This window comes from Musca autumnalis, unplaced genomic scaffold, assembly GCF_047663935.1.
Source record: "Musca autumnalis isolate F117 unplaced genomic scaffold, ASM4766393v1 scaffold_1, whole genome shotgun sequence".
Taxonomy (NCBI): Eukaryota; Metazoa; Arthropoda; class Insecta; order Diptera; family Muscidae; genus Musca; species Musca autumnalis.
In genome coordinates this window covers 310,994,471-311,021,256 of record NW_027411644.1, presented here as the reverse complement: position 1 = coordinate 311,021,256, position 26,786 = coordinate 310,994,471, and the positions used below count along the sequence as shown (strand labels likewise).

Here is a 26,786-nt window from a genome sequence, read left to right as displayed (position 1 = left end):
ACCGACAAATTGCATATGGAACGTTTAATACCCCAAATGAACGACATATCAAATTTCAGCCATTTCCGTAGAATATTGAGGCCACAACCTTCAAAATACCGAAAATAGGGAGGCTGTTCTATGGGGGCTATACTAAGGCGTGGGCCTGTATTCACAAGTTTCTGGGAGAAAGTTTTATACCCCCAACGAAGACCAAATAACAAATTTCAGCCATTTTTGAGAAATATTGAGACCACAACCTTCAAGATACCAAAAATAGGGAGGTACGTTCTATGGGGGCTGTATGAAGGCGTAAGCCTATACCGACAAATTTCATATGGAAAATTTAATACCCCAAATGAAGACTAAATACCACATTTCAGCCATTTCGGTGGAATATTGAGGCCACAACCTTTAAAATACCGGAAATAGGGAGGTACCATTCTATGGGGGCTATACTAAGGCACGGACCTATACCGACAAATTGCATATGGAACGTTTAATACCCCAAATGAACACGACATACAAATTTCAGCCATTTCTGTAGAATATTGAGGCCACAACCTTCAAAATAACGGAAATAGGGAGGTACCGTTCTATGTGGCGCTATACTTAGGCGTGGACATGTAGCGACAAGCTTCTGTGGGAAAATTTTATACCCCCAACGAAGACTAAATAGCAAATTTCAGCCATTTCTGAGGAATATTGAGGCCACCGAAAAAGGGAGGTACGTTCTACGGGGGCTAAATGAAGGCGTGGGCCTATACCGACAAACTTAATGTGGAAGGTTTAATACCCCAAATGAAGAACAAATACCAAATTTTAGCCATTTCGATGGATAATTGTGGCCACAACCTTCAAAATACCGAAAATCGGGGGTACCGTTCTATGGGGTCTATACTAAGGCACGGACCTATACCGACAAATTTCAAATGGAACGTTTAATACCCCAAATGTAGAATATTGAGGCCACAACCTTCAAAATACCGAAAATCGGGTGGTACCGTTCTATGGGGGCTATATCAAAACGTGGGCCGATATAACCCATTTGCAATACAAAGCATCCTAAGAGCAGTAGAAACTTCCATACCAAATTATCCCCGAAGAATTGCCATCTCAATCGCGATGGGGAGGTCCAGTAAGCGTAAAGATCCTGATAGCGTTGCCGGCGGTAGCAAAGCTACTGGTAGGGCCACCCTTGCCGGTAAGGTTGAAGGTGAACGTTGAAGCTAAGGACAATCCACAACGTGGGAAGTCAACGGTGCAGTATTTAACATTGACATAGTACAACTTCGGCGGATGAACAAACCACACTATTGTAAACCAGCGTTTGTCTCGTAGCGAGCGGCTTTACGAGAAATGCTGTGCCTTTTAAGCTAGATCCAAGATGGCAGCCCCATCAAAAAGGCTAAGAGCCTTGGGTTGACAACCTACTGCTCCTAAAACACAATTTGTTACTGAAACCAATAGTAAATTAAAAACCAGTAAGGCGGGGCCGATTATGTGATACCCTACACCACTGTGAATAGGTAAATTATATATGGGAGCTAAATCCAAATGTGAACAGATTACGACATAATTTGGCACATAATTTAGCACATCTAGACCAAACACCGTCACACATTCCAAATTTCATCAAAATTAGACACACATAGGGTCTTTGGTGCATCAAGTACCTTAAATCGAGCGAAAATATATATGGGAGCTATATCCAAATCCGAACCGATATCGATAAAATTTGGCACTCTTATTTCTAGACCAAATTTCGTCAGACATTCCAAATTTCATTGAGATCGGACATATATAACGTCTTTCGAGCACCAAATACCAAAAATCGGCCGAAAATTTATATGGGAGCTATATCCAAATCTGAACCGATTTTTATATAATTTGGCACATTTAGGCATGTTGCATACAAATGCACTAACACATAATACCCTTACCACAAGGTGGTGTCGGGTATAATGAATCGAAATTTGACAACGACCCTTAGCATGAAAAAACGGACACGAATTGCAACCTGGAATGTAAGAACACTTTTTCAATCGGGTAAACTGGCTCAAGTCGCAAGAGGAGCATCCCGCTTTAACATAGAAATCCTTGGTATATCTGAAGCAGATGGACCAACTATGGAGAGCACAAACTCTCTACCGGACAAGTATTTTTATACTCTGGACCGATATCGGGAGGTACCGTTCTATGGGGGCTATATGAATGCGTGGACTTTTACCAACAAATTTCAGGTGGAAAGTTTTATACACCCAACGATAACTAAATACCAAATTTCAGCCTTTTTGGTAGGGGAAAATCGGGAGGTACCGTTCTATGGGGGGCAATATCAAAACGTGGACCGATATATCCCATTTTCAATACCAACCATCCTGCAATAAAAACTTCTATACCAAATATTGACTCTCTATCTTTAAAATTGCGAGCCGTATCTTGATTTCAACAGACAGACGGACAGACAGACATGGTTGAATCGACATAGGATTTTATGCTGATCAATAATATATGTATATACTTTATAGGGTTTCCGACGAATATTTCGATGTGTTACAAACGGAATGACAAATTTAATTATACCCTCCATATGGTGGAGAGTATAATAACATGACAGCATGACACGACTTTATAACTGTAATTAGCAAGGCTAAATAACTTATAACTGTAATTAGCAAGGCTAAAAAGCTACATGTTCCCAGGTTTATATGAAACCATAAAATCGCAACTAAGTCGCAAAGTTTTACACACGAATCATAAAATTTTTTCAATAATATTTAATTTCCAATGAAACAGTGTATCAGAAAAAATTACAGTTAAAAATATTCGAAACATGTTTTTGAATCATTTATTTCAATTAAATTCATAAATATGAAAAGTGTGTTTTTTGGTATGCTCGTATTTTTTTGTATTTATTTTTGAAAATGCGTGTGCGTGTTTTTGTTGTAAACGTGGTGTGTGTGTTTTTTTCCAAATGTAATTATCTCAGAACAGGAACTAAATATTGTTTTGCTTCCTACCTCCAATTCAATTTAGAATTTGAGTGCATTCACTTGTCGCATTCCATTTTGTACAATCGATTTATGACCACACAACATTTAAATCAATGCAACTGTTTGTATTGGGAGTCTGGTATATTAACAATGTATGTATCTGTCTGCCGGGTGTTAACCGGTGCCTGTCACACTCATATTTTAAAAATAAACATTTGAGGTAATACAACAAAGACTTAGCTACGACAGTTAAGAATTATTTAAACAATTGTACTTAGTTGGAAAGTTCCGGGATGTTTGGAGGTGTCATTTCAAGCTATTAAAGATTGTTGCTCATAATTGCATGAAGTTCGATGGCATGAGTGCTAATAAAACGAAGGGAACTTAGAGATTAAATATGTATGGTATGGGATTACAATAAGTTCTTAGGCTAGGCTACTCCAATTAATAAAATGATGATGGCCCAGCCTAATGGGAATAAGAAAAAATTATTTTTGAACTAATCTCTCAGTCGGTAGGCATATACTTTGATGGAAAGCCCTAGTGGTGCACAAGTTGCGATACTGGCACATCGACTTATATGGTATCTAAGTATACTTAGCAGTTTAGAATCGAAATTTATTGTTGCATAAAAAAGCAGACCACAATAACTATAAATGCTAAATAACACAACAAAACTAAACTCACGTATCGCTATTTAAAAACTGGTAGTTTTAAACAAAAAGCTTGGTTCATTTCTTAAACGCTGTTGGTTAAGCTTTATTGTTCATAAATCATATTTTAAACATCTCTTATATTATTTAATTACCTCACTTTATTGTGTAATCGCAAAACAATACACGGATACCATTCAAGAGGGTATCATAGCACAAATTAATGATTCTTCATCGCTTGGCTAACCACAAACAATCGAATGAAATAGAAATTGTATATGACCGCAAAAACTATGACGGCCAAATAAATGCCAAAAATAATTCATTAATTAAATATCACATTTATTGAAGCGAAAACTTCGAAATGAAAATGAAAAATATCTTCTGGCACTCAGAAAACATTTTTAATTACATTCATTGCAAAAGAAATCTTCGGAAAAAGTAAAACCATGAAGCATTGAAATGCGAAAAATCGAATTGCACTTTGAGGTAGTATCTGAGGGTTCAGATGTTTTTATGGGCGCTTAATTTATAAAGAAATCAATTCAATTGGAAAACTCTTGTCAATAAAAGAAGATGTGCTAAGTTCAGAGAATAACTAAACCATCCAACAACTCCCTGATGATGACTATCGATGATAGTCGAAATATCGGAAAAATAAATCAACATTAAAAAACAAACTTTATGTTTTTTATTTCTACTGACCTAAAGCCAAATGAACAGAAGAAGAAAATTCTTATGTATGAAAAATTACACCAAGCTACAAAAACAAAAAGAAATATAATACTGACATAACGAAGATAAAAGTTGAAAGCCATATGAGGCAAATAACACCTTAAGGGTTGTTTACACCATCTATCAATGTCGTGTGAGATGTCAAATTTTCTACCTGCGAATGTTGTACACATAGTGTGACCACTATGAAAATTTTCATCTATCAAAATGATTTGGCAACTCATATGTAAATTTTTCATTTAGGGAGCGCTCTATTTGATACGGCATTCTTGTATGTAAACATAAATTTATCAGCTGTTTTCTGGCATTCTCAAAAAAAAAAGGAGAACAAAATCTTTTAAAAAAGAAAATGGAAAGTTATGTATATTTAAATATTTAGAAAAGTAAAGAAAGAGTGTTTATAATGTAATTTTCAGATCGATTGGTCGAAAGAAGCAGTCTTGGAAATGATTGCTTTGTGGAAAAAACATAAATGCCTCTATAACCCCAAAAACCTATTCTACCACAACAAACATGCTAGATATTAATTTTCCTTTAACCAAAATTAAAATTTGCGCAAATTTGCAACTCAACAATAAATGTAAACAATGACAAAAAAATGTGTTTTTATATTTATAGGTTATGTCATACGAAAATAACACTTGTAGGTATGAACGCACAAATTGAAAGTTATATGGATGACGTCAATTTTGACAAACATAGAGAATGTCGAATGGGTGAAAGAAATGACAGCTCATATGTCATTGATAGATGGTGTAAACAGCCCTTTACAAGGCAAAGTGTTATACTACCGATATTTTGTATTATTGATATGAACTACTAACTTTTGGACAAAGTTAGGGGTTTTTTGATACCCTCCACCATAGTATGGGAAGAATATTAACGTTTGGAAATAATCATTTGCGACAACATAAAGTGTCGTCAGTCCGTCCGTTGTAATCACTTAAGCGTCCACAATAATTGAACTAGAATGCTATATTTTTGTAAGTGACCGAGTGACTTTTTTGTATAGGCAGGTCAAATTAGAAGACATATCCACGTTTTGGTAAGAGGAGATTGTCATTAACCGCTCTGATAAACGGTGTGTCCACGCAACTCGGCATTTCACTTGGCTGAGACTATCTTCTTGTCTAAGATTATCGGGCAGCTAAGAAAATTTTCGGGGCACGATCCCAGCTGCAGCCGCGGACACATACCTCTTGGTTGCAATTAGACCAAATTTCCCAGCAGTGACAACTTACTTACTTACTTAGCTGGCCCATTACAAAACATTTGTTCCATAGACCGAACTAATAAAAGATCTCCAATTCTCTCTGTTTAGTGCTTAGCTTTTTGGAATACCGCGCCTTGTCATCTCTTCATCCACTTGTTTGCGCAATCTACTCTTTGGTCTGCCAATTCTGCGTGCACCGCCATGTGGCTCGAATTTATACGCCTTTTTAGTGGGTTCATCATCGCTCATATTGCAACGCAATCGCTGCATCCCGTTAACGCAGATCGGTCCGTAAATCTTTCGAAGTATTTTTCTCTCAAACACGCCAAGCACTTCCATATCTGCTTGCGCAAGTACCCAGGCTTCGGAACCATACATCAGCACGGGTAGTATCAGTGTTTTGTAAAACGTTATTTTTGTTTGACGAGTTGTGGCTTTGTTTTTAAAGTGCTTACTTAAGCCAAAGAAGCATCTGTTGGCCAATACAAATCTTCTTTTTATTTCACAACTGATGTCGTTTGTTGTGTTTACGGCCGTGCCGTGGTATACGGAGACTTTTACTACCTCAAAGTTATAGGAACCAACTTCAACAGTTGGTCCGATCTCAATGGACGCATTGCGCGTCGACACCATCAGTTTGGTCTTCTCGGCGTTTACCGCCAGTTCCACTTTAGCAGATTCTCCTTCGACGTTCATAAACGTATCGGTTACTTCTTTTACTGATCGTCCCATGATGTCTATATCATCAGCATAAACAAGTAACATGTGGCTATTAGTGTAGATTGTGCCACTTCTTTTGACGTTTGCCTCTCGTATAACCTTTTCTAGCAGGATGTTGAAAAGATCAAACGAAAGGCTGTCTCCTTGCCTGAAACCTCTTTTGGTACAAAACTCTTCGGAAAGGTTCTTTCCTATTTTAACTGAAGATCTTGTGTCAGTTAGAGTCATTTTACAAAGCCGGATGAGCTTTGCGGGGATACCAAATTCAGGCATTGCATGGAATACCTTTGAACGTAGCGGGCTGTCGAAGGCTGCTTTATAATCGACAAAAAGGTGGTAGTATCGATCTGCATCTCTTGGGTCTTCTCCAGGATTTGCCGCAGGGTAAATATCTGGTCAATGGTGGACTTGCCAGATCTAAAGCCGCATTGGTATGGTCCAATTATTTCCTTGATCATGGGCTTTAGTCGTTCGCACAATATCCCTGAAACTATCTTGTAGGCGATAGGGAGAAGACTTATGCCCCTATAGTTGGAGCATAAAGTATTATCTCCTTTCTTATGGACGGGACACAGGATGCTCAGGTTCCAATCGTCGGGTACGCGTTCTTCCTGCCAGATGGAGCTAACTAGCTGATGCATACAGCTTATCAGCGTGTCGCCTCCGGTTTTAAACAGCTCGGCTGGTAGGCCATCTGCTCCTGCTGCCTTATTATTCTTCAGCCGGTTTATTGCTGTCGTTACCTCATCTTGGCCGTGTGGTATACATTCATTACCATCTTCTGGGATTGGATCTGTGGTATCTTCGTTGACTTCGCTACTATTGGATACCAACAGTTTGGAAAAATGCTCTTTCCATATCCTTAGCACACTATCTGTATCAGTTACCAGATTACCTTGGTCTTTACAGGAGGATGTGCCAGTTCCAAAGCCATCAGTTCTGTCTCCCGTACATCTCGATTTGTTCACACTCCCGCTTTTCCATCTCTCTCTTTTTCCTGCGGAAAAGACGTTTCTCATCTCTCCTTTTCTCCCGATACCCCTCTCGTGCGCTACGCGTTGCTACTGATTGTCAATTAGCCCTATATGTTGCATTTTTCTCTTCGGTAGCAGCACGACACTCCTGGTCATATCATGGATTCCTTGGTGGAGGTCTCTGGTATTCAAGTACTGATTTTGCGGCTGTTTGCATGGAGTGGGAAAGGTTTTGCCATTGTCCTGATATGCTATCGGGACAAGGAGTGCTTTGATTAAGCAGTTGGGCCAGTTGAGTGAAATATGCTGTGACTATCTGTTGTGATTGCAGCTTACCGATGTCCAACTTCCGTGTTGTGTCTGTTCGCATTTTGTTTGCTACGTTCAATCTGGTACGTATCTTTGCTGCAACAAGATAGTGGTCCGAGTCTATGTTTGCACCTCGGAACGATCGTACATGCAACACGCTTGATGAATATCTTCCATCTATCACAACGTGATCAATTTGATTTCTTGTTCTTTGATCTGGCGACAGCCAGGTGCCCTTATGAATATCGAGATGCTTAAATCTGGTACTGCTAACTACCATGTTTATTGCAGATGCAAAGTCTATCAGCCTCATACCATTGTCAGATGTTTCACTGTGGAGACTGAATTTCCCGACTGTTGGGCCAAAGATATTCTCCTCTCCAATTTTGGCATTAAAATCGCCTAGTAAAATTTTAATGTCATGGGCAGGGCAACGGTCATAAGTTTCTTCTAAGCGCTCGTAAAATATATCTTTGGTCTGTTCGTCCTTGCCTTAAGTGGGAGCATGAGCGCAAATAAAGCCGATGTTGAAGAATTTTGCTTTTAATCGAATTGCAGCGAGTGTTTCATTCACTGGGGTGAAGCTGGAGACCAGATGTTTTAACCTCCGTCCAACTACAAATCCGCAAGCAAACTGATGCTTTGTGTCATGGCAGCTATAATACAGTGCGTCACCTTTAGGTGTTGTTGTGACTCCTTTCCCGTTCCATCGTATTTCCTGTATGGCAATAATGCCGGCCTTGTACTTTTCAAGTACGTCTGCCAATGCGTAAACTGCACCTTCTCTTTACAGAGTGCGAACATTCCAGGTACAGATTCGCAGATTATGGTCCTTAAAACGTTTGCGGGGTTCGTCTACTTTAGAGGGGTTTGTTTGTATTTTCTTTCGTTTTTCATATTAGGCTGATTTTTCTAGAGGAGGGTTACCAACCCGACGCCCAAACCCAAGTGTTTAACGTTCTTATGGGTGAACGCGCGGCACATGTTAGCTCACTACCTTTAACGGGTGTTAAAGGCAGTTTTCCAGGTGACACCACGAGAGGTCAGTGTCCACTTGAGATGAAAGAGGGACCAAGATAAATCCTGGGCTTTGCCATGTTAAAGCCGGTCAGGACCGTTCCTTGGTATCTTCCATTCCGTACGTCACCCAGCTGTGGCAACAGCACTAGCAAATGATCGTGATGAGCTTCGTCGTACGAACCCTACAGACCCAAGAGTTAAGGAACTATGTAATTTCTGAAGTCAACACGCCGGTAAGCGAGCAAAGGCGAAAATAAGTGGCTATGTCTCCTGATGCAATACAAAATTGGCACAGAACAGGTAAAAAAGTATTAGTCGGCTTTGCCGACAGAGATATACCCTCAGCCTGTGTGGATTGAAATACTTTTTTTCCCAAATGAAAAAAAACTTATGGATTTAGGGGGGTTTTAAAAAGTTTGGACGTATGAACCGACAAAAGTATGCATAGGATTAATGCTGAGATAAGCGAAAAAAAAGTTGAATATTTGTGTGGGTGTGAACATAAACAAAGTTTAGAAATATTTAAAAATCCAAAGTTTGGACCAAATCGGTTGCTACGTCTATGAGAAATCGCGCGTACCATTTAAGCGAATATGTTCGAACTTTTGTGGGGGAGGTACCGGAAGGAGTGGACCTATAAGCACCACCTTCGAATTTCATCTTATATTCGAAGAAAGATTACAATATCCAAAGTGTGGACGAACGCATTGTTCGGTTCGAGCTCTCCAGCCACTACATATGGTGCCATAGGGATTTTTTACAACTATCGGACTGTTTTCTCAAGAAGTATGGACTTGCCCCTGAAAAAAACTTTTACTGCCGTCATTGATGCAGCTAATGTAAGTTGCTTCAACAAAAATCAAAGTGATTCGATATCAGGTCTTAAAGTGAACTTATCCAAAATTTTGTGTGGGAGGTATGGGATGGAGTGGACAAATATAGTCCATATTCGAACCTGATCTATATCTGGTAGATATTATGAGAATGTGTAAAGTATGGACCAAATCGGTCACTCCCATCAAGAGTTATTGTGCGCACAATTTTTCCGAATATTTTTGAACTTTTGTGGGGTAGGTACCTGAAGGAGTGGACCGATATGGCTTATCTTCGAACTTAAAGTAAGTTTGGAAACAATATTACGAAGGCCAAATTTTGGCCGTAATTGGCATTTCCGTTCGAGAATTATCTTGCGCTTCAACCCATAAACATGGTGTCATAGGGTTTGTTTTTCAACTTTCAGGCTATTTTTTCAGAAAGTATGAACTTGCCCTTGAGGAAACTTGTACCTTCGTATAGTGGACATTGAATACAAGATGTTACAACAAAAACCAAGGCGATTCGATAGCAGGTCCTAAACTGAACTTTTCCGAAATTTTGTGTGGGGGTACTCGAAGGAGTTTACCGATTGAGTCCATATTGGAACCTATTCTAAGTCTGATAAAAATTTCATAATGTGCAAAGTATGGACCAAATCGGTTACTTCCTTCAAGAGTTATCGTACGCACAAATTTTCCGAACATTTTCGAACTTTTATGGGGTACCGGAAGGAGTGGACCGATATAATCCATCTTTAAACTTGAACTAAGTTTGGACAAAATATAACGAAAGCCAAATTTTGGACCGAATCGGCAGATCCGTTCGAGAGTTATCTTGCGCTCTAACCACTACACACGGTGTCATAGGGTTTTTTGTAACTTTCAGGCTATTTTCTCAGGAATTATGGACTTGCCCCTAATGAAACTTACTGCGTCGTATAGAGGACAGCGAATACAACTTGTGTAAACAAAAATCAAAGCGAATCGAGACCAGGCCCTAAACTGAACTTTTCCGAAATTTTGTGTGGGAGATACCCGAAGGAGTGGACCGATTGAGTCCATATTGGAACTTCATCTAAGTTTAGAAGAAATTATACGATGTGCAAAGTATGGACCAAATCGGTTATTCCCTACAAGAGTTATCGTGCGCACAAGTTTTGCGGCATTTTTTGAACATTTGTGGGTTAGGTACCTGAAGGAGTGGACCTATATGGCCCAACTTCGAACTTAAATCGAATCTGGACAAAATATTTCGATACCCAAAATTTGAACCGAATCGATTGATCCATTCGAGAGTTATCGTGCGCGCAAGCCTGCCAGACAGACAGACAGACAGACGGACAGACGGACGGACATTGCTAGATCTACTCAAATTTTTCTGAAACGGATATCGTACAAACATACTTGGGGTCTAAAACCATTATTTCGATGAGGCACATTTTTGGTCGTATCAAAGTGTAAATACCCTCTTTAGCTTAAAGGCTGAGGGTATAATTAAGTAACCAAGTAAATCACTCTTGAATCCGGGAAAGTAGGATAATAGAAGGGCTGTTACTTTCAACGACATGACTGCGGCTGGTCCAAAGAGGTAAGCCTTTTATTTTAATCAGCAATTTATAGAGTACCCCGAGAATGATAGGGCAAACAGGAGTGTGCTACGACGTATAAGAGCCCTCTCAATTGAGAGGTACCACCACAATATAAAAATATCCGTCGCTAAATCTACTGCCACCCTGTTCACCACTTGAACGGCTGAAATGAGGATTACCCTAAACATATTGGTCGATGGTGTACCAATTTCTATCACTTGTTTTTTGACTTCTTACAAAGCAATAGGTCGGTCGGTTATATGGCAACAGTGTGGTATGCAAATGTTAGTGATGCAGTGGAACAATATTCAGAGTGTCGAATATTGAGGACAGTATCTCCTCATGACACCAGTAGACAATTTTCATTAATAATAATAATTGTTTCACAAATATCCCAGGCGGGACAACGGAGACTTCTCTCATATCAATGAGTTCACCCAGATTCACTCAAAGATATGGGACCTACAGTTTATCGCCAAGTCCGAACGACATGTCCTAGGACACCACTTGTGGAGAAGTTTTACATGGCTGAAATACTCAGGAAATGTCGCCAACATTACTGAGGGGTATTTTCCCACCGTAGAAAATTTGATGTTTCCTAGCCGGGGAATCGAACACACGATCTTCTATGTGCAAGGTGGGTGTGCATGCCATTGCACCACCATGGCACTCAATTTACATTAGGAGGTGAACATTTTATTAGTACATTAAGACGACAAGATATTGTGGATGCAATACCAGCTTCAGTGATCATCTATGCAACAATCTTTTGGACAGGCTTCTTTTAGGCTTCCGTCAATATGACAGATTTTAATGACCTAGAGAGAGAGACGTCCAATGGTACAAACAGGAAACTCTGAATAATGTTGCTGTAAACTTCAAAGCACCGAAAATCAGGTATAACCTTTTATATCACGGTGCTCTTGAAGCAACTTTAAATGGAAGGTGCTTACACACAGGCAGTTTTTGCGGATTCTGAAACTACAATTTTCATAGATGAGAAAAATAAAAAAAAACAAAAAAAATCGCCGAAGCGCTTTTTAAAAAAATTGTGATTCAAATTGGCATTTTTAAGGTTTTGTTTTGATTTTGCTTGGACACCGCAAGCCCTACCGGAATGGGACTAAAAAAATGTTGTAGCAGTGAAAATTCTGTTCAAGATTGACTTTTATGGTATTTTCGTAGGTTTTACCGTTTTTGGGATATAGAAGTTCAGATCAATCATTAGGATTTTTTCTCAGGTCTTCAGGATTTTGCTTGAAAACCACAAGTCCTATCGGAATGTGTATAAAGAAAATCCTGTAGCTGTGAAAATTCTCTACAAGATTGGTTTTGGTATTTGTTTCTTAGGTTGTACCATTTTTGAGATACATATATAAATTTAAGTTGGGAAATTGCAGTCATGACACTGTTTTATAAAGAGACAGTCAGTCAGTGCATTGTCCCAACTTGAACTTCTATATCTCAAAAACGGTAAAACCTACGAAAGTACCATAAACACCAATCTTGTAGAAAATTTTCATAGCTACAACATTTTCTGTAGTACCCTTTCAATAAGAATTGCGCTTTCCAAGCAAAATCGTGAAAACCTAAAAAACCCTTAAATATGCCACTTTAACCGCGATTTATTAAAAAGCGCTCCGGCGATTTTTTTGTTTTTTGATTTTCTCATCTATGAAGGTTCAAAATCCTCAAGAACTTCCCAGGTGTATGCACCTTCCATTTAAAGTTGTAGCGTGCTATGGGCTGCTATATTAGTCAGGAACCCCTACTCACTTAGGTGGTATTCTACAGAACATTTTTTCTATAAGCAGAACTTAGAATATATTTAAATTCCTCTCTATTTGTTAGATTTGGGAAATTTGTTTCCTAGTTCACTGTACTAGTTCCAAAACGTATAAGTAACGTCATACAAGTCCTCAACTACCTAAAGATTGTAAATACCAATTACATCAGTTGCTGGTCTGAGTTCTGTAGACGCATTGCGCGACGATAGCATCAACTTGCTTTATGCTAAAGATGTTATATTCCCTTTCTTACGATCCCAAGTATGTTTGGACGAAATCGGTTTCAAAAAATTTTAGCAATGGAACACAGATCAACCGATTCGGTGCAAAATCAAGCTCGTAGAAGGACCATATCTCGAATCGTTTGAATTTTTTAGGGCAAGTTCTTACTTCCTGAGAAAATGGCCCGATATCTGTAAAGACCCCTCCAGATGTAGTAGCACACTCAACACCTTTGCAACCGGATACTGCGCTGGTTTGTATATCAAAGATTTTGTGATAATCTTCTATAAAGTTCAAAGATGGTTTTATGGATCCACTCCTTCGGGTACATCCACCACAAAAGTTCAAAATGATTTTGCTAAAATGGTACGTGAGATATCTCTTAGACGAAGAAAACGATTTGGTTCAAGATTTGGTTCTCGTAGTATTTAATCCAAACTTAGATCAAGTTCGAAAATGTTTCTTATCGATCCATTCCTTCGGGTACCTCCCGAACAAAAGTTCAAGAACAGATTGAGTTCAAGCTTTTTCGCCGTAATATTTCCTCCAGATATAGATCTGATTCGAATATTGCCTATATCGGTCAGTTCCTGCGAGTGCCTCCCACAAAACTTTTCAAAATGTTTTACACAAGTGCATTTTAGGGACTCTTGTCGGATCGGCATGAATTTTTATGAAGCAGGTTGTGTGCTCGGCCTCTTTCACGGCGGTAGAATTTTTTTCGTAAATTTGCAGTTTAGGGGCCTGCCTAGGTTCGTTTAGTACATTTTACGCGACAAATAACACGAAAAATGTCATAATGCGGTAAAAAACGCTACGGCCACCCACTATGGCTCTTAAAGTGAGTCCTCGGTTTGGTCCAGCCTTTGAGCATCGTAATTACAAACTTTCATCAAATTCGAAGATGGAATATATCGGGCAACTTTTTTTGAAACTTCCCTCACAAAAGTCCAAACATTTATGCTTAGGAACAGACCTGTTCGGGATAAATTGTTAACAATATTTCGGATAGCCGGTTGGAACGCACGATGACTCTCGAACGGATCAATCGATTCGGTCCAAAATTTGACTTTCGTAATATTTTGCCCAAACTTAGTTTAAGTGCGACGATTGGTTATATCGGAGTGGACCACAGGATAACTCTCGAACGGATCTGCCGATTCGGTCCAAAATTTGCCATTCGTATTTTTTTATACAAACTTAGTTTAATTTCGAAGATAAGCCATATCGGTCCACTCCCCCACAAAAGTTCTGAAAAATTGTGCTCACGATAACTCTTGACGGGAGTGACCGGTTTGGTCCATACTTTACACATCCTTATATATCTACCGACACGGTCAACCATGACAAGTTGATGGAAATTTTGATATCAATTGGATTAGATGAAAGTGACCTTAAATGCATTAGAAACCTGTACTGGCAACAGATAGCCAACATTCATATAGATGGTGAACTTACCAACGATGTTCCTATTTCAAAAGGCGTAAGGCAGGGTTGTATACTATCCCCTCTTCTATTTAATGTGTATTCCCAAAAAATATTTGAGGAGTCAATATGTGGGAAAAATATCGGAATTAGAATAAATAATACATTCATAAACAATATACGTTATGCCGACGACACCACATTACTTGCAAGCAGCCTCGCAGGATTACAAAAGCTAGTAGATGCTCTTGAAAATTCTAGTAAGTCATATGCCTTAAAGATTAATATAATAAAGACGAAGTATATGATTATAAGTAGAAGAAATATCGAATCCAACATTCCCTTATACATTAATGGAACTCAAATAGAAAGAGTCTCCAAATTCAAATACCTCGGAGTGCAAATTAATGACCACTGGGATATACCAAAAGAAATAAAATGCCGAATTGAAATGGCAAGAAACTCTTTTTTTAAATATAGAAAAATACTAACGAGCCATGACATAACCATGGAAACTAAAAAACGATTTGTTAAATGCTACATATGGTCCGTTTTATTATACTCGGCAGAAACATGGACGCTAAAAGCAGCAGACGAAAGAAGACTGCACTCGTTTGAGGTTTGGATATACCGACGGATCTTTAAAATATCCTGGACAGATCACATCTCAAATAATGAAGTACTGAGACGAATGAATACCGAAAGTCAAATGATCAGATTGATAAAAGCGAGAAAAACTGCTTATTTGGGACACCTTATGAGAAATAGCAAATATAATCTCCTCCAAGCTATCATAAGAACCAAAATAGAAGGACGCCGACCAAGAGGAAGACGAGAAATAACATGGATCAAAAACATTCAGGAATGGACAGGACACCAAGATGAAATAAGCCTTTTAAGCGCCGCCAGAAACAGATAACTAGCTATAATTGAATGAAATTTTTAATTTTATAACATATAACCAAATAACTCTGTCATAATTAACATTGTATGATCGCTAATATCCGAATACGGATTTGCAAATAAAGAAGAAGAAGATATATCTACCATATATAGATCAAGTTCGAATGTGGACTATATTTGCCCACTTCTTCGGGTATCTCCCACACAAAATTTCGGATAAGTTCACTTTAAGACCTGCTCTCGAATCACTTTGATTTTTGTTGAAACAAATTGCATTCGCTGCCTCAATTACGACGGTACACGTATTTTCAGGCGCAAGTCTACTCTTCTTGAGAAAACAGCCCGAATGTTGTAAAATACCCCCTGTGGCACCATAAATGATGGCTTTGATCTTCGTCATATTTTGTCCAAACTTAGTTTAAGTACGAAGATGGGAAATACCGATCCACAGCTTCCGGTACTTCTCCCCAACATTTAAAAAAGGTCACTAAAATGGTAAGCACTCTCTTGAACGAGGCAACCATGTGTTCCAAACTTCGGATTTGTTCCAAACTTCGGATCTCCTAAAATTTTTTTCCAAATTTGATTTAACTTCTTAAATGACTCATATCGGTCGTCTTCTTAGGGTACCTCCCCCACAAAATTTCAATATTTATGTGTACGTTCAGTTTAGGGTCCTTCGAAGATCCTTTGGCATACTGGTCCAAAAGTTATATGATGACCCACTGAAATGACTAGTGTGCGCGATATCTATCGAAAAGATCTCAAAATAAGATCCACTTTCATAATGAACCAAATTGCTCCATCCCAGCAAAATGTTCGATGCCAAAGATGCCATTCAATCATGGGTGCAAGTGAGCTGGCATGTCATCTTTTTAGCATCTTCATCGATAAATTTTATATGAGCGTGGACTCCAAAAGATGCTATTGATTTTTGGATCCAAAGCATGTCATTAACACCAATGCTTTGACATGTCATTTTCACCAATGCTTTGGCATGTCATTTCCTCCAATGCTTTGGCATATCATTTTCACCAACTCTTTGCAATGACATTATCATTACGACGAGATTTTGGACAACGTTGGTTGTGATATCGAGTCTCCGACAACATCAAGCCTATTGTAAATAATTAATCTTATATATTTAGGAAAATGTGTACAAAAAACTCAAAACTCAACTATATTGAATCGATGGAATGGCTTCAAATGTTGATGAAAAGATCGGATCTTTCACGACTTCCTTTACATGGGTTCACATGCGGATGAAAAGATCGGTTCTTTCACGAACTCCTTTGCTTTGGTTCAAATGCTAATGAAAAGATCGGATCTTTCACGACTTCGTTTGAACCAATGCAAAAGATGCCATGAAATCACGTCATTGCATGGAACCCCTTCCTTCAAATTTTGCTGGGATTCTTTTAAGTACCTCCTCCACAATAGTTTTGAACTTTAATCCTAATCCACATTTTTGTCGGCAAGCTCAAGTGTTTAAAAAGAGCCACGCAATTCTGAAAAGACCCTAATTACATTCGATCTGTCCGTAAATAAATGTTTCAATTCACACAGGTTGCGGGTATATATCTGTCTTGTTACTTGTTAAGGGTATCTGTAACTTCGTTTACAGAACGACCTATGATGTCAATAGGAAGCTGACTTATAATTCTGTAGTTTGAGAAAACAGTTTAATCTCCTTAATTGTGAACAGGACATATAATGCCAAGATGGAGCAAACCAGCAGATGCATCAGAGTGGGGCGATATTCTTGAAAGATATTGAACAGTTCGGTTGGTATACCACCTTTTCATGCGGCCTTACTTCCTTCTTCCGGTTTAACATAATCCTTACCGGCGGCATGTATATCGTTGTAATCGGTAATAACATCAAAACAGCTCTTAAACTGCACTTAAACTAAAACAAGTAAGAAAAGTCTATATTCGGACGAAGCCGACCATGGGATACCTTATCCCTGGACCACGGAACTTCTTTTCAATGATTGCGAAAATTTAAATATCAAATATCAAAGATGTAATGTATAATACTTATGACTAAAACAAAAAAAGTTATCTAGCATGACAAAGACATGTTTGTAGCAGGAAAGGAAAATTTAGTTCACACAAACTTCCGTTGTTTAACCGCTACGTTATTGAAATGTTTACCAATTTCACACAAAAGTTTCAGTCCATTTAACCCGCTAAGTATTATCTGATCTTCACGTTGGTTTGTACGCTTCTTCTTCTTCTTCTTCATAAACTCAAACTTTGTTTAAAATTTTGCAGGTTATTATTTTGACCTACAGAGCCGCTACAAAATTGGTTAAAATTTTTTTTTGGTCCATTTCATTCCCTGAACATTTCACGCTCATCAGCAAAAACAAATTATTTCTATTCTTGCCCGAACACAACCTCCTTAAAATATTCGTTACAATCGGTCCATAATTGCGACCTTAAGCTTGTTTAAAATTTTTAATGGACAGACACACATCGCTAAATCGCTTTATCTCGTCGAGACATGAATTTTGGCATACCAAATAAAGGGTCTAGGACGAATATTTCGTGGTGTTACATAAACTTTTGGAGAGACAATATGTAGCATGGGATAAAAATGTGGTTCTCTACACAGAACCCATTATATTTTTGCAGGAAAGGTCAGTAGTTTTTTCCCATATGTAGGCTGCTTTGCGAAATATATATGTCCTCAAGGAATTCAAATATCGACCAAAAATAAAATTTTTATATTTTTCATACAAAAGTAATGGTCCATTTCACCCGCTAAAGAAAGATCATCATTCAAAATTGTAGGCATCTTTTTCGACCTATACTCTTACCCGGTGCAAAATTTCGTGACTATTTATATATAATTGCGACTTCTAGCGATTTTATTATTACACTAACAACAAATAACGGAATATAGTAGGCTAACTCTATTATCTGATCATGCACACCAACATAATTGGCATCAATTGAAACGTCAAGCGTTCCATTTTCAAGTATATCTCACTTGTCTGGAATGTCACTTCCAGTAATTAAGATATAAGCGGTATATAAAAAATTTTCACAATTTTCACACAAAAGTTTTGATCCATTTAACCCTCTAAATATTATCCGATCGCCATCTCAAATTGCAAGCTTCTCCTTTGTGATATACTCTTACCTTATTTAAAATTACGCGTTGATCGGACTATTATTGAGACATACGGAGCCGCTAGAAAATTGGATAAATATTATGTTTTTGGTCCATTTCACCCGCTAAATATTTCACGACCATCACCAATAGGAATAGGGATCTATTCTGATCTGAACCCGACCTCCATACAAAATTTCGTGACGATCGGTCCATAATTGAGGCCTGGAGCGTGTTTACAATTTATAATGGACAGACGGACGGACGGACAGACACACATCTCAAAATCGCTTTATCTCCTCGAGATATATAATATATAACTATATATTATATAGTATATAACTATAGTCTTTCTCATTTGTGCTATTTTCTAAATTATAATTATGATTCCTATTGTAAGCTAGTGTTATTTTACTGCCCACAAGGTATTGAAATGCATCAAATGAATACATTTTCTTACTTTTGTTTTTGCTGCAACTATTGATGGCACAATTGCGATTGTGATGATGATGATGTTACTGCTGGCTTTGCAAGATTTCAATTTAACAAGCATATCATTGCAAGCAAGATTACGGCTTAATCGCACAAATACCCAGATATGTATTTCTTTTAATTTTAATTAATAATGAGTATTGCACACACTTATTCACTCACATAAATAATCACCAAAAAATAAAGTGCACTTAAAAGACCGTTATATTCATAAAACGAACAATGAATGCTATGCGATTTTCACAACACAGAGAACATGAAGAAAAACAGATAACCGAAAAAAGGCAATCGCGAAGAACTTCAAAATGATTTTTACCGGTTAAGTATTCATATCATCATCATTATTTCATAAAAAATAAATTTATACATTTTTTATTTGTTGTTGTTCGTTTTTTCTTTTTCTTGTTGTTGCTGGTTTTTAATAAAGATTTCTGCTCCAATTATTATTATTTTTATTCTTCTTCTTTCAAACACAATTTACAACAATTATAACAAGGTAAGGTAATGCAATGTAACGTAACGTCTTGGCTAACGTTATTGACTCTTGTTGTTTGTTGTAGTCGTTTTTTTCTTCTTTTTTTTTATCGTCTTCTTATCCGTTTTGTGAACGTCTTGAAATTAGTTTCTAGTTTTTCCTAACCGTTTCGTTTGTTTGAATCGCTCGAATGCAACTGTGCCCATGTGCGATTTTCGCCTGAGCGCCAACCGCAACGAACCAAGTTGGAAAAAACGCAAACGTTTAAGAGAAGCGCGTAAATTACTAAACTGCAGCGTTACGACCAGCCAGACTGAGGACAGTGACTGCGGTAACAGCTGTGAAAAAAACAACAACAACCACAATAAAAATGCACATAAACATTTAACGGTATTTACAACATTGCCTGTTTGTATTTTGTAATATCTAACGAGGGGCTTATGATAAGTGATGGTAAATGATATTTTAATAGTAGAATGTCTTAAGATAAAGATATTTTATAGTGGACCAAAAGTATTTAAAATTCTTCAATTTTGACATCACTTGAGAACTTTACGATAAATTTCCACATGAACTTAATTTAAAACCAGTGAGGAAAATATAGAAGTCGATTTGAATATTTGAATTTGGTGCAATTTTTTCCGAATAAATTGCGTCATATTTTCCAAAATTTATCAAAATGTCTGTCCAATATATATGGGAGCTATGTCTAAATCTGAATATTATTTGGCAAACTTTTTTCAGGGCCAAATTCAGTCACACATTTCAAATTTCCTCAAATTGGACATACTGTCCTCAAATCAAATCTGAACCAATTTCAATATAATTTGGCGAATATTTTCTAAACTAAATGCCGCCCGTGGATCAAATACATGAGATCGGCCGGAAATATGTATGGGGCAATACCAAAATCTGAACCGATTCTCACTAAAAGCAATAACAGCTAGAAATGTGACCTTCCCCAATCGAACAATTAATGCAACCTGAACGGTGCGATTCCATATACATCCCTAGAAGGAACTGTGGGTCTATATCGTCTCATTTTGCATGTTACATACAAATGCACAAAGACATAATACCTCCTATCACAATGTGGTAAAAAAGTATCAGTCAGTTTTGCCGACTGAGATGTACCTTAGCCTGTGTGAACTGAAACTTTCATCTCAAAATGATTTTAAACTGCACTTGAACAAAATTGTTGACCTTTGTGAAAAGGATTACGAGATCCAAAGTGTGGTGGGTCCAATCAGTTGTTCTGTTTAAGAGTTATCGCGTGTACCATTATAGCGAATATTTTTGAACTTTTGTGGGAGAGATGGTGGCCGTAGGGAGTTTTTCAGAGGTTTTGGGTCATTTTCTCAAGAAGTATAGACTTGCCCGTGGAAAAACTTATACAGTAGGAACAAAGAACCCGAGGACAACCTTTTGCAAAAAAAGCGAGTAAGAGAGTACGGGTGCCACCGGTGTGCAATGGTATGCACGCCCGCCTTGCACCTTGAAGGTCGTGGGATCGATTCCCAGGCCAGGCAACATCAAATTTTCAACGGTGGCAAAATACCCCTCAGTAATGTTGGCGACATTTCTTGAGTATTTCAGCCATGTAAAACTTCTCTAAAAGTGGTGTCTTAGGACACGGCGTTCGGACTCGGCAATAAACAGTAGGTCCCTTATCATTGAGCTAAAATGAATCGGCGTGAACTCATTGATATGAGAGAAGTCTCCCTTGTCCCGCCTTGGAAGTTTATGGAACAATTATATATGAGAGTACAGTCAGCTGTGCTGACTGATATACCCTCAGCCTGTAATCAAGAAAAAGCAAACACAATAATTATGCCGTATAAAAATATGCATATTGATTTGGTATCTCGAGTTTGCTTCAAAATACGTGGAATTTGTAGATACCGAAATTTTTTGAAAAAGTTTGCGAGTTATCTTGCACACAAGCCAGATTTTTGGAGCTTTTGGGCCATTATCTCAAGAGTTATGAACTTACTCCGGATAATATTCTTCCTTTGTAAAGGGTCCGCTAGGACAACCTATTGAAACAAATTTCAAAACTATCCGAGAAGAGCTATTAAACTTCACTTTTTCTGAATTTTGTGTGGGAGGTGCCCGAAGTTTGGGCCAATCGGTAAGTCAATGCGATAATTATTTTGAGGATTTGCCATTTTCTTTGGTGCCGTCAGGGTTTCTTGGAGCTTTTAAGTCGTAGGAAGTATGGATTTGGCCCCGTAAAGAGAGCCACAAAGACATCCTGCTGTGTGGGAAGTTCCCGAAGGGAAGTTCACGATTTTTCTTGGAAACCGCAAGTCTTATCGTAATGGGACTAAAACAAATGTTGTGGCAGTGAAAATTCTCTACAAGGTTGATTTTTTTCTAGGTTTTCCCATTTTTGAAATATAGAGGTTCAAATTGGGACAATGTTTTATAAGGAGGCTATACAGACAATGCGTTGTCCCAATTTGAACTTATATGTCTCAAACATGGTAAAACTTGGGAAAGAGTCAAGAATGTCAACTTTGTAGAGAATTTTCACTGCTACAACATTTGTCTAGTCCCATTACGATAGGACTTGCGGTTTCCAAAAAAGATCGCGAAAACCTAGAAAACCCCCAAAGAAGTGAACTTTGTCCGCGATTTATTTGAAAATCCCTCCGGCGATTTTTTTGTTTCTTCATTTTTCTCATCTATGAACATTGTAGTTTTATAATCAGCCAGATCTTAACATTTCATTAAAAATTTATTAAGGCGCATCGCGATATTTGGAAGGAATAATATGATGTACAAAGTTTCGACCAAATCGATTGCTCCACTATAAAGTATGGTAACATGGGGCGCCTTCGCCACGTTTTTGTTCAAAATGTTCTCATATCGACATCATTAAAGTTTTTCCAAATATTATTTTTGGTAAGAATATTAGCATATCTTGACTATAAGTTTTGATATATAAATTATTATAATTTTGTTTTTAAAATATTATTTTTGAGAATTTACAAAATGTCTAAAAAGTGGCGAAGCCTCCCCAACCATGGGGTAGCTTCGCCATCAACATAGGACATACATATATCAACGGACTCTAAAACTGGCATTTACCATACTTCCTCCTCAAATATCAACATTATGCATAAAAGGAACATGTTTTCTATTTAATAATCAAAAATGATTCTAAAATTTACAAAAAATACATATTCTCGCCCTTAATCGAAGTAGGTACCTTGAATTAAGGCATAAAAATGAAATTTTTGCCAAATTAGATAGGTTTATTACAATATTTGATTTCAACTTCACATTATAGCGTGGTATATCAATAGAATAAACAATTTAAGTTAAACCTGACATATTTCTCACATTAACCCACTACAACCCTATCATGGCCTAGCCGCCCCACCCCCTACATAGTTCATAATATGAATATATTGACACTTATAATTACTTTTATCATGCGAATTATTTGGATTTATATTCTAAAGTAGTTGTCAATTAACGATATAAAATATAATTTTGATATCACATAAGGTATACAAGATATCACAAAATATACCTACCATGAATATTTTTCGCAATACCCCAAAAACATGAAACTCGTGCATCAGCAATCATATATTTGGTAGAAATGCCAATTTTTGGAGATGAAAGATCTTCGTTAAACTCACAATTTTCCCTTTAACGGCATTTCCCTATCAGTTATAATTATCAAGAAAATCGGCGCTGGCGAAGGCGCCCCAGTGGCGAAGCCGCCCCATGTTACCATATATATATTCTTGATCAGGGTAAAATTCTAAGTCGATATAACCATATCCGTCTGTCCGTCCGTCCTTCCGTCCGTCTGTTGAAATAAAGACACAGCTCGCAATTTTTAAGATAGAGCTTTGAAATTTGCTATAGAAGTTTGTATTACTCCTAGGATGTTTGATATTGCAAATGGGCTACATCGGTCCACGTTTTGATATAGCCCCCATAGAACGGTACAACCCGATTTTCGGTATTTTGCAGGTTTTGGCTTCATTAGCACACCGAAATGGATGAAATTTGGTATAAAGTGTTCGTTGGTAGTATAAAACTATCCTCCAGAAATTTGTTGGTACAGGCCCGATTTTCGGTATTTTGAAGGTTTTAGCTTCGTTATCACACCGAAATGGCTGAAATTTGGTACATAGCCTTCGTTGGGAATATACAAATTTCCGCCAGAATTTTGTTGGTATGGGTCCACGCCTTCATATAGCCCCAAAGAACGGTACCTCCCGATTTCCGGTATTTTGAAGGTTGTAGCCTCAATATTTCTCCGATATTGCTGAAATTTGGTATTTAGTCCTCATATGAGTTACAAAACTTTCCATATGAAATTTGTCGGTACAGGCCCACGCCTTAAAAGAGCCCCCATAGAACGGTACCACCCGATTTTCGGTATTTTGAACGTTTTAGCTTCGTTATCACACCGAAATGGTTGAAATTTTTACTTAGCCTTCGTTGGGACCACGCCTTCGTATAGCCCCCATAGAACGGTACCTCCCGATTTTCCTTTTTTTGAGGGTTGTGGCCACAACAACAAACAGAAATAGCTGAGATTTGGTATTTACTCTACGTTGGAAGTAAAACCCTTTCCGACTGAATTTGGTCGGTATAGGTCCACGTTTCGATATAGCCCCCATAGAACAGTACCTCCCGATGTTCATAATAATAATCGTGAAGGATGTGATGTTAATATCCCACCAATGCACAGTGGTGGCACTTATATGGGATGGTGTGACAAAAATACTTCTAGATAACATATCGAACTGAAATTTGTATCAATGGATCCTCGTGACCAGAAAACACTCTAACAAAAATATTGCAGCCCTACGTCCAAGATTTCACGTGGTCCCCATGTAACAAATCATCTTGAATTTAAGTATTTTACTGTTACCAAGACATTGATCAACCAAATTTGCTTTAATCCGCTACCAGGAGTTATTATTGCATAGTAAGGATCCCCACGAAAATTTGTCAGTATTGGTCCATGATTTAGTTTACTCCCCATATGATTTATATATCGATTTATTTGGGCATATGTCAACGAAATATTCTAACCGAATAGGTTTTAATAATGAACTCAGAGTTCAGAACACCACTTTATAAAGAAATTTTATATCGGTCCACTTTTGACTACAGCCTCCATATAGGGTTGCCATACTTTTGCGGTACTTTATAAGCTTTGATCACCTTTGGCGTGGCCCAACATTAGGGTGCCCCAAAAAAAGAAAAATTATTTGTTGAAGCGAACACCCCCAAAACTCTGTCTTTTTCTTTCACGAGTTTTCAACGCGGCTCTAAGTTACCATGACAATAGAAATCTCTAATAGTACAAAAACATTACATTGAACATAAATATAAGAAAGGATAATAAAAATAAATTCCTTTGTTTCATAAATTCGCTTAGAATATAACTATTTTTTTTAATTTTTAAATCCATTTTTTCTTCAAAATTAGTCATGTTTGTGAAGCTTTTTCTCCTTAAGAACCGCGAAAAATTAAAAAAATGAGTTGAGTTTCAAAAAATTAGGAATGTTTTAAAGCGATTTGCATCTTTAAATTTTTAAAACGATGACATGAATTTTTTGATTTTTGTCGTTGAGCGCATCCGTGCAATGACTGAAATTTGTTATTTAGTCTTTCATGGGGTTATAAAATGTCCCAGAAAAGAATTATCAGTATATTTCCACGTCTTCCTATATCCCCCATAAAAGCGTACCTCGTGATTTACGGTATTTTTTTATGTTTTAACCACATTATCCTACTGAAATATCGTAAATTTGATATTTAGTCTTCTTTGAGTCTAAAAACTTTACGCCAGAAATTTGTCGGTATAGATCGACGTTTTGATATAGCCCCCCATAGTACCGTTCTCCCGAATTTCCGTATTTTCAAGGTTAGCGATATTGTTTTACCGAAATTTCTGAAATTTGGTATTAAGTCTTTTTCATAAACGAAAGGAAACTAATTGTTCCATTTTACTTTAATACCACTCCTGGTGGAGGGTATAACAAGTTCGGCCTGGCCGAACTTAAAGCCTTTCTCACTTGTTTTTTCTTAATGTTTTCTTTTTGAAAAATATTGGCTGGAATGTAATACTCAACTCTTCAGAACATGCGATTGTTGTAAAATGGCTATATAACGTTGTTTTCAGTATATTTGTCAACGACAATTTAATAAATATGTCCATAATGTGGTGAAATCCGAAATGCGAGAATAATCTGTTGGTGTGAACTGTGTTTAAAATACGTGTTGTAAAAGATATGACAAATTACAGCTAAAAAAATTTTGCTTAAATGGTGCACATAAAATACCATGTGGATCTAGCCATGTCCTACTGTTGTAATCACTCTAAAGTCCACAATAATTTAGCTAGAACACTATATTTTTTGACCACCTCGGGACACTCGGGTCAAAAATATAGTGTTCTGGCTAAATTGGTGTGGACTCTAGAGTGATTACAACAGTCGGACATGGCTAGATCGCCTCAGAATTTTATGTGCACCATTTTAGCAAAATGTTTTGAAATTTGTGACAAAATATTGTTGAAGCCAAATTTTGGACCAAATAGGTTGATCCGCAAAAGCTTTCCAGATGTACGCACTTTCCATTTAAATTGGTTCAGGAGCACCGTGGTATTTTACAACCTCTACAGGCTAAATGCATAGGGGTATACACATGGGATATTGCTTTTATTTCCGTATCCAGGTAAAACACTACTTACTATATTTTGGCATACCATGACCTCTCCGTGGTTTCACCTGGAGAACTGCCATTTAAGATAGTGAACACTTTTATCCATAAGAACGATGCAAACTCTAAAATCACCCATGTATGGCCGCACTGGAAATGGTTTATTTGCAATGTCAAAGCACCACTGATTTTAACTCCCATTATTGGGCCTCACCTCGTATAAGCCAAATCAACCAAAAACCGAAGAGCTTTCGTTTTCAACAGCAAGATTTATTGCATCATAAGCTGAGAGCAAAAAACAGAAATAAAGCAAATCAAAAAAACTCATACTAAATACAAGTTTGCTCTTTCCGAATTATACTGCTGTTCGCTTCTTCTTCTTGTTCGTTTTATTCGCACAACTTCCACTTCCATGCATTAGTAATATAAACTGGCCGCTAACTTAGATCCGACAACAAGCCCCCCATTCAAAACAACATCTAAATGGCCATGTTACGTTCAGGTGAACCAATGTAAACAAACAAAACAAAACATTGGCGCACATGCGCAGTGACTGAGCTCAACGAGTTTATTTTGTTTACAAAGCTGCGTTAGTTGTTTTTCTTTTTGTTGCTTTTTGGGCGAGAGAAAATAAATAAAAATAATAAACATTACGTT

General features: G+C 37.6%; 1 protein-coding gene across 4 annotated transcripts in view; it reads right to left on the bottom strand.

Moving 5' to 3' along the window:
• LOC141389948 (uncharacterized) overlaps positions 1 to 26,786 on the bottom strand; it is a 207,071-nt gene that overhangs the window by 138,963 nt on the left and 41,322 nt on the right. Inside the window, exon 1 of one of the 4 annotated variants that reach the window (XM_073962228.1) lies at positions 18,921 to 19,750. The exons of 2 other annotated variants lie outside the window; for them this stretch is intronic. The gene's annotated coding sequence lies outside the window, so the exon portion shown is untranslated. Of the gene's footprint in view, positions 1 to 18,920; positions 19,751 to 26,786 lie in introns of those variants that run through there. One more of the 4 variants, XM_073962230.1, reaches the window with a different exon arrangement.